Consider the following 17206-nt stretch of genomic DNA (forward strand, 5'->3'; position numbering starts at 1 on the left):
AGGCTGCAAAATTGCAAGGATASCCTTATGGAGGAACTGGGTATTTCAGCTGTTAAAAAATGGGCTGTGAGGTTTCCATACTGTGTGTTGTGACCCCACATCGGGTTCATCTTTATAATCTCTGCCCTGGTTTCTTCTGATTCTTACCCACCAGCTCTGCAATAATACATTTGAGTTTCCTGTTAGTTTGTAATACTCCAAAAACACAAGTGCTTCATTGATGAGCCCCAGCAAYGAGGGTGGATAAGGACTGAGTTGTAGCTATTCCTTTCCAAGAAGCAGTCACACCAAATTGGAATTGCAGGGGACTGCCAGGGCAGCAGGAGGAAGCTTGCAGTGTTCGGCTCCCTCTATTCTGCAAATAAAAAAACAACATTTCAGTTACCAAGAAAGCCTATTCATAAGTTTGCTCATGCATTAAATGACCACACAAAAAAACTTCCCGCTCTGCCCTAAAAATACGAGCCAGCAGGATGCCCAAAGAGTTGGGTGGTAGAACAGCTTGTAGGAGGCACAAGAAATTGTATTGACTGGAATGGAAAGAAATGGAAAAARRRRMMARKTTWWTTTTTTTGCCAGTTGAAGGCAAGTGCTTGAAGGTAAGCAGCAGGTATAGAAAGCTCAGGAAAGACATAGTAAATATTTGAGATGCAGGTTCAGAAAATGGTCACAGAGATGTCCCCATACAGGGAAAGCAGCCTGTACGGGGGATCTGTAGTCCCCTGGAGGTSCTGGGAATGTTTTCCTTGGTTTCAGTTGTCGGTGAGAGCCCCAGAGCTGGGAAAACGCCATGCGCTTTCCCGGGGCTAGCGGGACCTTCTCCGGGCCGGCTCTCAGCCGCGCGGGGAAGCGCCGCAGGCTCCTGCCTGCAGTTCTGTGCCGGGGCTGCTAGATGCCCCTGTGGCGCTTTCCTTTGGCGAMCACATCCAGCCTGTAGCTGGACTGCGTCCAGGAGCAGCAGACCTGATCCAGGCCAAAGGGACCAGGAGAGAGGTTCCCACGCTGGCCATCGGGAGCCGCTTCCGACAGGAACCCCCAACAAACATTTTACTCTTAGCTGTAGAAAGCCCAGGAGCCAGAGCATCCACTGGTCTCTCCAGGCAACTAACCACGCTTTAACCATCCACCACCTCTAGCCACTGAAATCACCACATAGGTGAGTTCAGTGTCCCTCTGCCTGCCCACAAATAGCACCGTCCTCTGCGGCAGCCATCCCTCCCCATCAATCCCCTTGCTAGATCCCAGCAACACCCTGTGAGGAGCATCTTTGCTGGGCCATGGCTTAGACCGGCGTTTGTTGCTCATTAGCCTAAAATGTGTTTGCAAGCATGAGCACCATAAGCTGTTTGCATACAGGCACTGGYGCATGTTTGGAAACTCCGTTTTAATCCCAGGCCGGGCCAATATAAAGAAGAGAATAACAGTTAAAAAAAATAATCAAAGGAATTGTAGTATCTGAGGCACATCAAACATTTCAGCTCATGGAAAACGCCTGCAGCACAGTGACTGCACAGCGTGTGGAAGTGAACAACCAGAATCTGGAACAAGATGGTATGATTTATACTGCAATCAGTTTCACACTCGACGACAAACAACTACAGATTGAAATAGCAAGGGGATTTACCTAGAAAATGTGCCTTACAGAGCTAAGAGAACATGGAACGTTAAAAATCCACACAAAACAAGGGGTCAAGAGAAGTATTTAACCCTACTCAGACCCTGTACATGGAAAACTTATGTTAGATAGTTACAAGTTTGAAAGAAAGCCGACCCATTTTCCTGTTTAAAAAGATCTGCAAGCTCCCATACAGACTTATCTGAAGCCACCTATATATAATGACCTAGATTTTAAAAAACAGTTGGGGAGCTGACGTCTGGAAATCTGCTGTGAATTTTAACATTTTCCATACAAGGATCGAGTGTAAAGTTACAGCTTATTCTCACTTAGGAAAGCCTAGCATGCTTTTAGGACTGCTAAATTGTATAATTAGGATCAGCTTTTTGGGGACATGACCATGAAGTGATGACAGAATCATCCTTTCACAGCCAARCGCCTGTCCTAAAGGATACCCTGGTAAGCAAAAGGTCTAAATTGTTACTAGCTGATAACTGTATAACTGTCTATGATAGGTCTATGATATTTTTAATATGTTTAATAGTAAATGGGTGTCAAGAAGGTGCTCTGGCACCATTAGTGCCTGCTGGCTCGCTGAGTTAGCACAATGTCCAGCTGATTAAGAGGCAAAGAGAATGACTAGTTTTGTCAAGAGGAAGCACTCAAAATAAAAAAGACACTTTTGATTATTAGGATAAAACAATTTTGAGGATGGTTTCCTCTGTCCTCAGATTAAAAGACCTCAGTCTAGAGGTTTGTCCTTCCGTCTGTATCCTGGAACCCATTCACGCATCAATAGCAGAGACTATGTGAAGTGGCATCTCTCAAGCTCAGGAGGCTGCTGCCAGAATCATCTCCCCTCATCCTGTATTAACTTGAATTTGTAGAAGCTGAGGAAACAAAAATGAGTGATGATATAAAAGGAGATTATTGGCTGAAAATATTTGGGGACAAAATATAAATTTTATATATATATATATATATATATGAAATGGAAATACATTGTTTGGGATTTTAAATTAAGAAAAATAGTCCAGGGACTCCTACATTCAGGGATATGACAGTCAGTAGAAACAATAAGTAGTAATAAGTCATAAGCAATAAATATTCTAGTAGGGAAATAAAGGGAAATTTGTAAAAAAAAAAAAAAAAAAAAAAAACTAGTTAAAGGCCAATTAGTGAGATAATTAATACTGAATTCAAAAATTCAAAAAAAAGATCAGCTGAAAGCAGAGACACAAAAATGCTTTTTGTGGAAACCAAATGAAGATAACTAAAAATTAGTCCATGGGAGCATAACTGACTTGACTGTCACAGCTATTTAAAGAAGAGTTTGGAGATTATGAAAACAAATGTGTGATACTGCTGAAAGGGYTCATGCAAATAAACCCAGCATTTCTGTAGGCTGCTAACGAGGGTATCCTAGCAAAAGGTTTGATTTTAGTTTCTTCTTGAAAACTTCTCTGCAGAGCTGCTGGAGCCCAGTGCATACACACAACCAGAGCACAGTGGAATTAACTGTCTCCACTCTTCTGCAGTTTCATCAACACTTCAGTTAATCCCAGTCCCTTCATAAAATCAGCCCTCGCTTGAACTGCCTGCAAACCAGTGCAGTCACTGTTACACAAACAAGCATGGCTGCAGACACAACAATTATGTCTTGAGAAATATCACAGCAGATCATCTTTCACCGGGACAGAAAAAGAACAGAAAAGATAAAAGGCCATTAAAGTGTATAATTTCAGCAAGTGTATTGGAATGGTCTGTGTTATAGTAGTAAAATTGAAGTAAGTCAGGACTAATCTTGTCGTGGTTCTTGTAGTGCAGAGACTAATCCGAACGTAACGGAGGAGCCTTGAGATGGATCTTCGCAGGAGCGAAGCCCAGGACAATAAACTGAGCGGCTTCAGCGTCTCCGAAGAGCGTGCTTTGCACTTCTGCTCGTAAACATGTGGGAGTCACTCTTGCATCACAGGCATTTGAGTGGCGAAAGGGAGGAGCAGATGGGAACACTCGGCAAAGGCCGGCCCGGCGCACGCACATCCCGAGGGACAGGGCAGCAGGAGCCGCGCACGGCAGGACGGAAAGGCCACAGCGTCCGCCRAGGCCCCCGGGAGCCTCCCCTGCTCTTTCTCACAACTGCAGCACAAAAAAGGTTGGCCAAAAGCCTCAAATTCATAATTCTTAACTGTGAAAGGCAGTTTCACAGTGGGGAATCTCAAGTTCAGGACAGTCAGGGTGAAATTGCGCTGGTAGCAGACTCTTTTTTTTTTCTTTTTGAGCTGATTTTTTAAAATGAAACTGCTTTTTTTKTTGTTATTGTTTGTTAATGTGCATTATAATTTCTATATATGACTAATTATTGCCAAGCATATATTCCAGCTTTGAGGAAAAAAAAAAATTAGGTGCTAAAAAGCCTATACCCAATTCCCCAGCAAGAAAGAGAAAAACTCAACCATCTCATAGCTTGACGGCAACAATTTATAGCTCATTCCTTCCACAAACATGACAAGAGTCAATCCCCACAAGTTAAATGAACCACATCCTCTGTGAATATAGCGGCCCCCGGCCATCTGCAAAAAAAAGCCTGAGAAAATCGAGTGAATAGGGCAGCCCAGAAGGTCAGTAACCTCCAGTTATTTCAGACCTGCACTATTTGCAGTTGGAGAGATAAGCAAGGAACTCCGTGACGTGAGCTTTCGGAGGCAGCTACTTTTCTATCTATAACCCTGCATAATCTGTACAGAGACAATTCAGGGCTCTGTTAAGTCTTCAGCTCTTCACACTCATTTGATATTTCCTAATTACAGTTCCACTCGGTGACAGGCAGACTGAAATTCYTATGATCCCTGCCGTGGTTGTTCTGCAGGCTTCCTTTATCTACATAAACATTTCCTGCTCTACTTTCTCATCATCCTCCCCCAGTGTCCTATGATGGCTTCCTATTATCTGTTTTTTTTACCATTTCTTTCACTTGAATCCAGATTGGTTTTGACTGGTGACARCTTTGTCCATGAAATTTCTTGGTGGGAAATATGTCACCATACTCACGAGGTGGAAAGTTTTCTTTGAGCTACTAAGTTATTGTTTGAAATAAAATCTATAGCTTAATGCTCAAAATTCTTGACTGCATCTTAATTTGAACTCTCTGCATCTTAATGTGATGAACTCTCACATCTGGTTCATTGAATTATTGTGGAAGTACCACTCTGTTTGGCATGCTTATAATATTCAGAGCCTTCTTGTCGCACACAAGATTCTCTCAAAATTGAAATTAACTTTTTCATTACGCCTCTTTTCTCTCAAAACTGCTATGCAGCCATTTCAATTTTGTGGTAGGTGCTGTTCAACAGGTAGAATTTTACATCCTATCCATTTATATTTATACAATTCATTTGTACAGCTCAGTAGGTGATTATTCACAGAGTATCATAGATAGGCTGCAGATAACATTTAGGTTTGGTAGTAGTCTGTGCTTTACACTTTGTCACTGCAATGGTTTACGCAACACAGTGAGGAGAGATAGCCGTAAGAGTTCAGGGAGAGCCTTGAGCACACCATGGAGCTCCCAGGCAGCAGCTGTGACCGGGATGTAGACCAAATGGCACAAAGAAAAAGAAGAAAACAGAAAGTGGAAGAACAAGACTGTGCAGGGGCAATATGAATGTTAGTTTGTTRCAGTTAGGTCAAAGCAAAGCTAAAAAAGGAGGAATCCTGAGGAAGAAAYGCTTTGTTACGTGAACTAAGGGAGGCGGTTCCTCTTAAGAAGGGTCTAGGAGACAAGTCTGGGGGTTCCCTCTCTAAGCTTATCCCCACTGTTGTGTTCTAACACAACTGCACCCAACACTGACCAGTTCATTCATTCAATCGTGCCCCTCTCTAGTGAGGGGYTTATTAGTCACTTTTACAGCCTTTGCTTATTTTTATCTCCCTTTCTAGCYATAAAATTTAGGAATGCTCCTGGTTACCATCACTGTCTCTGTTGTCCTCCTTACCAGTTCTCCCAGTCTCTCTTTTTTTTTTCTTCCTGTGCTTTTCATTTTAGGTATCATAATACGTGCTGTTGGACTGCAATATATATTGTTGCCAGTCACCCAAAGCACACCTACACAAGAGCTGAAGCAATTCCAGCAAGTAACCAGTGCTTTGGGCTCTCTTTTGTGCTTTTCTTTGCAAAAAAGCATGAACAAGCCTTTTCCCCGTCCCTGAAGGCTTCTCATGAAACACCAGTTTAGAGCGCCCAGTTGCATCCTTCTCTGCAGTGGAGAGAAACTTCATCCTACAGCCCTGCAGACACTTCTCTTGRCAGGTCTCAGTGCTCACCATTAACTAGAATGCATTATTATCATAACTGGCATTATTGGGTAGAGCTACTACATAAAAGTAACATTTGTTTGCATCACTGTGGCAGTAGAAGAGCCTGATTTACCTCAGATGAGAGAGTAAATGTGGCCACCCAGGTGCYGCTTTTTAGGATGCTGGGTGTTATKTGAGAGGAACATGGTTTCATTGTGCTCTGAGGACTACCAGTCCAGCCTCAGCTRGAATGCAGGTACTGTAGCTCTTGTCTTTGGAAGGATTAGTGGATATAATATACCTTAAGTGGGAGATGAAGGAGGTGATTTAGCAGACACATGTCTCTGCTTCTGTTGAAGGAAGGCATGAGTAAACAATATGTATCTTGCAATCTTTCTTAAAAAAAGAAAGAAGCAATGAGCATCTCTATTTTTAATCTTTCCTTTTTCTCTTTGCCATATGAAAGAAGCAAAGTGTTCTTCACACTTGTTCTCCTCAATTCATCTGAGCTGCATTTCAGTCATGACAGTTACATCATCTCCTCTCAGCAAATGTCCCTGCAGTGGTGGGGAGGGAAACAGAGTCATTAAATGGGGTTGAACCCCGTGCTGTGGGAAGCTGGAAAAAAAAAAAATCACTATTTTGCTTTAGAACAGTGGCTGAATGCAGAGTCCCTGGGTTGTGGGAAAATATGTTCCCATTTGTCTTTGCAAGCTCAAGAGATGAGCAACTGCATGTTGGATTGGTTAGTGCTTCTGAGCAGCCTCTTATTCACTTTAAAATATAGAGCATTCCTACCACCCATCTTAGAAATAAAGCCCTGCAGGAATGAATGCTGAAACCCCTCGGAAGCAGCTCTGATGAAGATGGAAGAGGGTGAGATGGCTTCATGGACGAGCAGACACTGGTCAGCATTGAGCATCACTCGGCTGTGCTATTACTGACACTCTCTCATATATCATCTCTCCATGGCAACTGATGGAAGGAGGGGAAAGTCAGGATTTCTTAAGTGTGCTGTGCCATCTGCCAGCTCTGCTCATCTTCTGTTCCAACTTTGTTTGAGTTGGCTTCTTTCCTCCTGCTGACATTCACTGTTCCCAGGCCTGGCAATAGCTGGGTGAGTGTGATGGCCAGTACAACTTTTGATGATATAATTAAGGTATCTCATCAAATGACACCCTATTGCCACCAATACTGATAACGGACTTCCCATGAGGGGATGTGAAGTAAAGGAAGATATCTGTGACTACCTGAGGTATTTTTCCAAGGAATGCAGAGAGTTCTCATTTTCAGAATGACCCTATTGATTTCAGATAGCTTCTGCGGAAAAGCAATGCGTCCAGTGCTGCTGCTGCTGCTGCAGCCTTGCAGACTTTTACCAGAGCTGAGAGGATCATATTCCAAAATGGCTTTAAACTATGCTAAGAAAGATTTGAGATCCTTCTGAAAGGTGTGCATTACTGCAAGTGTGTATTTTATATTCTCCTTACTCAAAAAATCCAGCTATTATACAACACAATGAATATGATGCTTTTCTATTTTAATGCAGTTCTTCTATTAAGTAGCATGTGGATTTTATCCAAGGAAAAAGAATATGCAATTTTTATACCATGCTTGCTTAATTAATTTCATTATCTGTGTATTTTTTTTGCTTTTTCATTTTCCTTTGGTGTCATCATGACCATGTTTTAGGATGTTAATGTTTGGACTTCCATTCTGCCCCCTCTTATCTTCAACAGAGCACTAAGCAACAAGAGGTTAAAAAGACAGAAAAAGGCACATCCTCATACAATCAGTATGTGCTACCCAGCCAAGCAGAGCAAAGCAGATTCAAAGGCAGAAATAAACTCATACAGAAAAGAATAAAGAAGGCACTATGACAAACAGGGACAAGAACTAAACAAACACATTCAAAACACAGCCTATGAGGGAAGCAAACACACACCAAGTATAATGAAAAAAGGAAAAGTCAGGCTAGGGTCATCCCAGCTCATTGGCAACACATGAAGAGACTTAGCAAATGCAAACTGAGAAAAAAAAAAAGATTTTCAGAAGCATTTTTTAGATTTTTTAGGATGGAATTTTCTATTTTCCCATTGAGAAGCAGATTGCTTTTTCAAAAGTCAATCTATCCAGAAAGTGAAGGTGAATACTGGAATGCTGTTCAGTGTTTTGTGGGTGGGCAGAAGCCCCGGGCCTGTGTCCACACGGTGGGACCTCTACCCCCAGCACGCACCTGCAGAGCCCTTCTTGCCCGGTTTGCTACTCCTGAAAAATCACATTGCACAGAGCCCTGGGATATGTGCAAAAAAGCCCAAAAGGAATGGTTTGCTAAAGCTCTTAGAGGTTGGACTGCATTTTTAATACACTGCTAAATGTGTTTGGACCTAGAATAAATGTTTATATATCACAAACTGAAATCAAAATAAATAAGTAGCTAAAAGGACTTCACTGGTGGATTTACATTGTCTATTTRCTGTTAGAACCACCAGCAAACAAATATTATTTTCTGAGGAGAGCCAGGACTCAGGGCTTGGAGGAACAGCAGGAATAAGAGGGCAGGGAGCTGCTTCCAGTGTCACCAGCCCAACACTTACCAGTAAAATTTTCATACAGAAACAACAAGTGACATATTTGAGCTCAGGAGGAAAGTCTTTCCTATTTTTGTATTTTATAATCCGAAATACAAAAATATCAACTAATGCATGACCCATAGAATAATGTTGCATATGCCTTCCTCCACATTCCGAAAAACAAAGAGATATTCAGAAACCTGAGTAAACCTATCACTTGACCTACTTTCAATTCTTCTTCCAAAGTTTTTACAACCAGAACAACTTAATAGGAAAGTGACACAGGTCACTAGTGCAGCAAAAGGCTGAGTGTCAGATGGTGAGAAAAAAAGAAACTAAAACCAGTGGCTACAATATTATCCAGTGAGCCAAAGGCTTGTGCTTCCCTGAGGCAAATGCTGCCTACGAGCAGCCCTCCCAGCATTGGGGCTGGGGGAACTGATCACGTAAACCAGGCCCGACTGCCGAGGGCTGGAGAGGTTTAAGCACAACAAACGCTCCAGCTCCACAATGTAAATTCTGCAAAGGCTCAAAGAGAAAAGGGCAATTACTGCCTTATGTTTCAGTTCTAATCTTAAATTATAGGATAGGTTTCTAATGAGGGGGAACATTCCTGGAGACAGCTGTGGTGGATGGAAGGGAACATTCCTGTAATTAGAGATCCTTACACAATGGTGACAGAAGTTCCCAAACTCCAAGAGGAAACACCTTCATAATGTTTGTTTTTGCAGAATCAAATAACGCTCTCAATTTGCAATGGAATGGAAACATTCAAGTATGTGAGCATTTAAACCAGACTGCAGCACTGCCTGGTGCACGTCAGGAGCTAGACTGAATCATCAGGGGTGAGCTGGGATCCTACAACAACTGGGATCCTCATTCTGACCCCTGTTTGGGGATACAAATTATTTCTAATACAAATCATGCAAGCTTTTGCTGTAGTGGTTGTCTTAAAGAAGAGGGAGAGAAGTCAAATAAAGAGAACAAGAAGACACAGTCTGAGGCAGAACATCTGATAGGGCAAAGTCTAAACAAACTTGTTCCTTTCTTTCTTTCAAGATTACTGCTAGCAGCAAGGGCGTTGAATGTTGCATTCACTTTCTTGTTACACAGAGCCTGTTACTGGAAAGACCAAGAAAATGATGCTTGATTTAACAGTGTTTTAGCCTCTGTGAGCTCCTCAGCCTGAGGCAGTGACTTACAGCACGTGGCCTGCAGACCCCCAGGGACCCGTGGGTGACTCTGAGGAGGACATAAGAGGAAGAAATCAACTAAGTGAGGAACAAATGAACTCTGCAAGGGTCTGCAACTCTCCYGCAAAGTTTTTGAGCATCTACAAATGAAGAAAAGTTGAAAACCACTGCTCTTACACTACTGCTACCACATGAAAGGAAATTAATAGTATTTTTCCAATTAGTACCTCCATGGATATACTGTGACTCAGCTCCTAGTGACATCCTACGCAAGTATTTTTTTCCCAGAGTAACTCTGCCTGAGCCAGTGTGTTCAGCCAGGGAGCGGAGTGGCCGCTCTGCCACAGCAGAGGTGTTCACGTTACGAGCAGCGAGTCCACAATTTGTGTTCTCCTGGTGCTTTAATGTGGCTTCAGACTTTACTCTTCTGTATTCTTTTATTTTGCTCTGAAGACAGACTTGTTAATTCCTCAAGGTTGGTTTTTTTTTAATGGCACRTAACATTTTAAAACTAGTACTTCACAAATATGAATCATTTTTCTCATAGTGCTCTGAAGTAAGTGAATGAAAATGGCTAAATTAAGTATTGTCATCTAATCTGAATTATTAAAACTTCTTCCTTTCGAGTACTTGACATTTTATGGATAATACAGACTAAAAACACAGCCCCTCTGACTTCACTTATAGCTCTGAGAACTCAGCACTTCTTCATGTCAGGTACTGTGTTGCTCACCAAGGAAATGAGGGCCRCCACATAGCCATATATAAAGGCTGCCCAGCACACTAGGGCTTCTGGAGCAGTAGGAACACATCCAAGGCAGCCCCCAGAGGAAGCTCCTGCTCTCAAACTGAAACGTTCAGCGTGACACAGTCTCTCATAACTGCTGCATGAAACATCTCAACTTTGGGCCAAGGTGTGCTCAAGGCAGACAGGACCACTGGGGGCCTTAGCTGCTCAYATGTGAGAAGTTTCTGCTGAACATATGTGAGCTGTAAATGTTCAAAAGTTTCTGTCTTTGCTGTCTGTGGCTGAAGTTGCTCAAGGACGGCAAGACAGAGCTCTTGGAGAACAACCAGTTCCTTCCTCCTGCCCCTCTCYGCACCTCGTGACACCCAGCACTGAACAGTCCTTCCAACAGCCCTTGGCCTGAACAAGACACGCGTCGCTTGCATCCTTCATCCAAGAAGTGCGTTCACAGGCCCATGTGTATGAGCACGTGTGTGCCTCATACGGCCCAGTGGCTTTGAGTTCTTCCATTGCAGCACCTCAACTTAGAAAAACTTACAAGCCACGGAGACCAGGGCCTTAGATGTGTAGACAACTTCATTAAGACATGGAGCCACCAGCCTCACCTGCAGTAACTGATTTAATTTGGAGAAATCTATACAAAAACTGTTTTGCAGAAGCCTACAGTAAACAAGCCTTTGTTTTATCCTCCTCCTCCCCATTTTAATTGTGACAGATACAGCCTGACATCATTGTAATCTGGGAACCAGGTACTTAGGAGAGGAATTACAACCACACCGGCACCCAACTTTTATCTGACTTTTTTTTTTCTCTTTGATCTCTTTAGGTGGCTAATTAAGAAGCTTGAATCAGCACCCTGTCAAAAGAGGTTTTGCCTTTTTCTGTACCTGTGATCCTCAGAAAGAGCATCCTCTGTACTCTCAGTCAGTAAGAAACGTATCGCCCTTGATTCTTTCAGATCTCTCTAGTTGACTGCATAAATGTGTGCTGCCTCTGTTAGAAACCCTACTCTCTCTGAGTTTCCTATTTTAAGATGAATTGAGAAAAAAATCTATAAACCTTGACTCACATTTTACAAAGGAAGCAAATGCCCTCCTCCCTAAACGCTAAATGAATGGCCTTTTAAGGTGACTGCTGAATTAAATTCCTGACTGATGAAGTCAACTAGCATAAGAAGGTTCTTATTTCCAAAAAAGAAAAAAAAAAGTTGCAGGGGAAAAAAAAAATAAAGCTCAATAATGCGAATGCAGAATTGAGAACTAAAGAGGACTTTTTTTACAGTAACTCAGTACAGATACTTTACTCAGCTTTGGTAGTAATGCAGCTTCACAGGCTGAAGGGAAATAGGGATATACATATTCTGATCTCGATAAGCTTTTCTGGTCAGACATGTGCATTTAGTTCAAGTCCCAAAATACCTCACTAGGAAGAAAAACATTAGAAACTCCAAGCACATTTTTGTGCTTATCCTATATAACATATTTCTGAAATGCTTCATGCAGTGCTGTATGGAGCTAACATCCGCCTTTACAAATAAAGGCATAAGTAATATTCTTGTATAGTATGCAACTAAAACCTGGTGAAGACCTAAAATACCCTTAAGACAAAGTAAAAACAATCTCATTAGGGGTTTGGAGCACGTCTGGACATCCTGAGGAAAGAAGCTCGACTGCAGCACAGCCTACTCCTCGGGGGTGGTGGTGGGAAAGCGCAGCTAATCAAAGCATCCTGAAGCACAGGCACGAAACAATATCCCTGTAAGCTGGAAAAAAAGAGCCAAGAGAGCTCCACGAGAGCTGCAAATTCCCTAGAGCTAGGTCGCTGCTAGTTGATGAAGAATACCTAAGTGCTCTTCTGTCATTCCTACAGGAATGTTACAGAAAGAAAAATATAAGCATGAAATCTAGTTCTACTTTTCCTTTACTATGCCACTATCACTCCAAAACACGTGTCTGCACCTCAACAACAGACAAATGTTCCTCCACAACAAATGAACAAACGAACAAATGTTCCTCCACAACATTTTCTGTTGTTGGRACTGCTCTGGGTGTCCCTGCTGGAGCAGGGGGTTGGACTAGATGATCTCTAGAGGTCCCTTCCAACCTCAACCATTCTGTGMTTCTGTGACTTCCCATGCAGCTGGATTGTCAATAGCAACAACACGAGCTTTAGGGCAGGAGAGGTGCTGTCAGGCGTTGGTATTTTTCTTCATTACCACATCGGCCAGACTTGCTCTGAGCAGGGTTAAACCACACAGTGATAAAATTCTGATGTCTTATCTTAGTCGTTCTCAGGGCTGCTATAGGCAGCGGTGCTACACCAGAGATAACCGTATGTTAGGGGAAGATGGCTGTTTCAGACAAGCCTCCATCTGCAGGAGCAAAGGGAATGTGACACTTCTGCAGGATTTTAAGGAAAACAAAGAATAATCTGGGTGTTTTTCTTCTTAGAATTCAGTTCCTTCTAATATTACAAAATTACAGGTAGCAAGTGAATTACATGGATAGTTGAAACATGGACTAAAGAGGGAGCTGAAAGGTGGCTTGGAGACCTTCCATGCTTTAGTCACTTTRATGGAGTAAAAGGACATCAGGGCCAGCAATCATGACAGGCAGAGGAATGCTGCAGTCAAAGCTGCTTTCCATGAGATAACCTGGAACTGACCCTGAGCTGGATACCTCGGTGGTGGATGACAGCACCAACTCATAATTTCCTCTGCTGTTCTTGCTCTTTATCAATTAAAAACTTGGATTGTAAGTCTTAGACTCTGAATATRTTTTATCCTTAACAACTGCAACAATTTCCTGAGGTTGCTAAAACACAGGTATTTGGCTAAGAACAACGAAGATGGATCTTCCTGCTGATATTCTGCTTCTGAGCTTAACTGAATCCTAGAAGTCAGCATCCTCGTTAGGTCAACACTTTCAGATGGCCCGTCCCATCTTAGAGTGTCAAGCCTCTGGCCAAGCAGCCCACGACCTTTGAGCAGTCACTGGGAAAGCACTGAAGAAAAATTTCTGAGTGATGAGTCATTCTGCCACAGCTTGGTTACTTTAGCGTTTTCTAATGCTGCTGATGGGAAGATTTCTATTGTGAGAGGCTTGTTTTCCTGCTCCATAGGAACAACGATCCATAAGTATTTCCTGAGGAGTGATTTTTCCTGCCAGAGTGTTAGAGTTCTTGTCTCTTAGCTCCTGGAAGGCTAATTTAATAAATCATCACCTGGTTACTTATTACYTTCCTGTTCCCTCTCGCCTTTTCAACACCTACTTTAATGCAGAGGGCTCCTCATCACACATTCACTGGGAAAGAGAGTGCGACTAATGAAAAGCCTTCATAAATAAGCAGTGAAGGAGGAAATGTGTAGGAGAAGGCTATAGCAATCGGGGCCCCACACGGACAGCAGTGTAGGGACTGCACACGGGAGAGAGCACTGCTGACCTTCTGTGTTAACTTCACTTTGGAGTGGAAGTGGCTGGAAACTGGGATCACAGCAGGGGGCCTTTCCCTTCTCCAGTCAGAAAGAACAGTTGAGTGTTCTTAAAACAGCAAAGGAGCAATGGGAGCCAAGGTTTAAGTGCTTGGGCAGTAGGCCCCAGCCACTGCCTTCTCCTCTTAGCTACAGTCTTCTGCAAGGACCCTTCTCTCCCCTGATCATTCCAGGTTTTACCATGATATTGCAACCACAGCTGGCTGTTTTGGGTTGCCTGCAGACATAGGTGTTCCTGGTAGACTCCATGCTTAAAAAAGACACGTTTGGATGGATACAGGAAGATTGCTCAGTGATTGACTGTACGGAAGATTGCTCAGTGATTGACTGTACGGCCAAAGGGGACTGTTGTGGCCATCCTGTATCACCTTCTAACCATACAGGAATTTCACAGTCTGATTCTAGTCTGAAGCTTCGTAGTCATGAAGCTATTTACTCCTGGTTGGGTGACAGAAAGTCCTTCAAGATGATGCTAAAAAATAGAGCAGAAATTACTCTGCTGTGATGGCAGATATGGCTAGTCGTACGCAAATGCCTCTAGGGTGATGGGGTCAGAGAGATGTTCCTCCCACTGCATAGCCTGCTATTGTCCCTTTCCCAGCTCCCAGGAGCCTGGGAGAAACAGCTGTACTGCAGGGATGCCAGCCTCCAGCAAAATACAGCAATTGTTTTATGAGTTTAATGCTCTTTATCTCCTAATTTATTTACCAGGGGCATGTGTAATGCTCAGTGAAAGCCAGTTTGCTGACGAGAAGTCTTAAAAAGTCCTTTCTATTTTATATAAAGTGTTTTGTTTTAGAATAACTGGGGTTTTTTCCTCAAACAAAACAAAACAAAATAACAACAAAAAACCCAACAACAACAAAAAAAAATGAGGGAGAGGGAAGGGACAGACAGGCAAACTCAAGAATATAAAAATATCTTCTCAGCTCACACTGCCAGAAGATAGCAAGAGGTAGAACACAAAGCTGGTTGGTCTAGTGTCCCCTTCTGTTTATAGCTRCAATAGCCCTGCAGTAGTCATCGAACCCCCCGGTGAGGATGGAGACCCCGTTTTGTGGGCAGCGATACAGTCCAGCCCTCGCCCTGAAGGTTAAATGGTGGCTCGTGCAATTGTATCTGAGCAAGGTCAATCTGATCTCCATCCTGATCTCCATCCAACGTGAGGGAAAGCTGCCCCTGGTTTGTAGCTCAGGAATTGCCATCTCCTTTGTGTTTGTGCACAGAGATCTGCAGCRGCTGCGGCTCCAGACTGAGCTCTGCCGACCGAGAGGAATTAACGGCAGGACGGGAGCCCACTCTTAAGCAGATAAGGGAGGAAAGATCTGGAAAAGTGTCGGAGCCCAGACAGAGTTAGATAAATGGTGGTGGGAAGGCCTGCATTAACAGCACTAACGTAGCCCTGTGTTTGCTGGAAGAGAGCAAGAAATTCCCTAGTGTAGGCATACTTATTGTTGGCCAGAAAGCATTCTGAATTCCTCAATAATCAGGCAGGAAGTGGTAAAATCCATCAGACAAAGTGAGCAATATGTTATTTTTCCTATATCAAAAATATATTTTAGGCCATTAGTGTTAGAGAAAAATATTTTGTAGCCAGTCTGATTTCTTTTTTTTCTTCTTTTTTTTTTTTTATTTTTGTCCATGACATATAACAAACAGTATTTCTGTACACAAAAATATCCTTTGTTTCGATTTAGATCAGATTTTCATTATTTTATAGGTTCATTACTATTGATTGGCATTATTTCAAAGATACGCACAAACAGAAATTATATTTTAGTATTTTTCCAGTCAAGTAATCAGAGAGAAAAGTGTAACTGTAATAACTGTAAGCTTTGTGTCGCCTAAAAACAGGTGCATTTTCTTATCACAAGCCAACACAAAAGGTGATTTCTGGTTCAGTTTGTCACRTCTGTGCGATTGCTCTTGTGTAGTTTCCTTGGTGACTAAAGTCAAAGTGAGGATGCCCTATCAAAATAGGTCAAAACCCCATGCCTACCTTGCTCTGGTTGGCCACTCCAAGAGCCTCAGCGTTTCCTGCCCTCTCCACTTGCGATTTGCTCTGCCTGCTCTCTCACGAATGGTCTCTCCTCTGAGGAGCGTTGGGCAGGAAGACCCACCTGATGTTGCTGCTTGAGGGAGTCAGCAGCTTCACACTGCGATTCCKCCCAGCTTCCCTGCTTGTGGATGAAGGAGAGTGCTGGCTTAATAACTTTTCCCCATCGTGTCCCAGAGGTTAGGCACCTTGCCATGTGCAGATGTTATCAAAAAATGGAATCATTTTATAAATAAACTGTGAGTTAGCAGCAGTCTGGATAAATGTAGTCATTAGTTTGAGGCCATTCTCTGTGAACTTTCTCTAAATAAACTGAATGTTTTCATTTCGTAGTTTGTTATGATTTATGACGTTGTGGTTTAGTTAAGTTTTTGAATGCTCTCTCTTCCATTTGCTGAATTTTGGGTATGGAATTAAAACTCCCTTGACAGCACAGACTCCCCTCTGTGTTTTGAAGGAGAAGCCACGTAGCTATCAAAATGCATTAAGCCTTCCTGCATTAAAAACCTGTGTCACTTCTGCAACTGTGTGCGTTTATGCAATGAGACATCGGGAGCTAATGGGACCATCTAAGACATTAAGTTGAACGGACACTTTTTTCAGAGCTGTGATAATTATGAATACACCGAGAAGGGGGCATGCCGGTTGTAGCTCTAGAAAATTGAATACTCTTTCAAAAACAATACTCTGTGAGTATTCACAGAATGGTTGAGGTTGGAAGGGACCTCTAGAGATCTCAGGAACCTTATTCCGTTGCTTGTCATTACAAAAAAATGCAGTGACTAGTTTATTCATTGGAAGCTAAATGTATGTACAGTAAATCTTTTCAAGGCAGAGAATTCTGCCTTCATCTGCAGTATGTCAAAGGCCTGRCCTCAAACTGAGGACCCTTTAGGAGCACTATGGACAGGATACCTGCATTAGTAGATCAATAGTGATCAAAATTCAATGATTCCAGCCAGGTTCCTTCAAAGAGAGTTCCAATAGTCACCTTTTCTGTCTGGACTCAACTACTATAGAGCTGCAGAGTGATCTACCTCTTCAACAGGGAAAGGTTTCCATTCCCCTTCATGACCAAGGAAAGATCCCCAAAATATCAGGACCAAACTCTCAAGTTTGCCCAGACCAGTATTTTCTAAACCAAAGATTTTCCAGGAAAAAGTATATTCACAGTAAACACCTTATGCTGTTACCAAACATATCACCTTCCATTTGGCATTTAGTTATGACTTAAA

The sequence above is a fragment of the Nothoprocta perdicaria genome, unplaced genomic scaffold, assembly GCF_003342845.1.
Source record: "Nothoprocta perdicaria isolate Ctin4 unplaced genomic scaffold, notPer1 scaffold_87, whole genome shotgun sequence".
Lineage (NCBI taxonomy): Eukaryota > Metazoa > Chordata > Aves > Tinamiformes > Tinamidae > Nothoprocta > Nothoprocta perdicaria.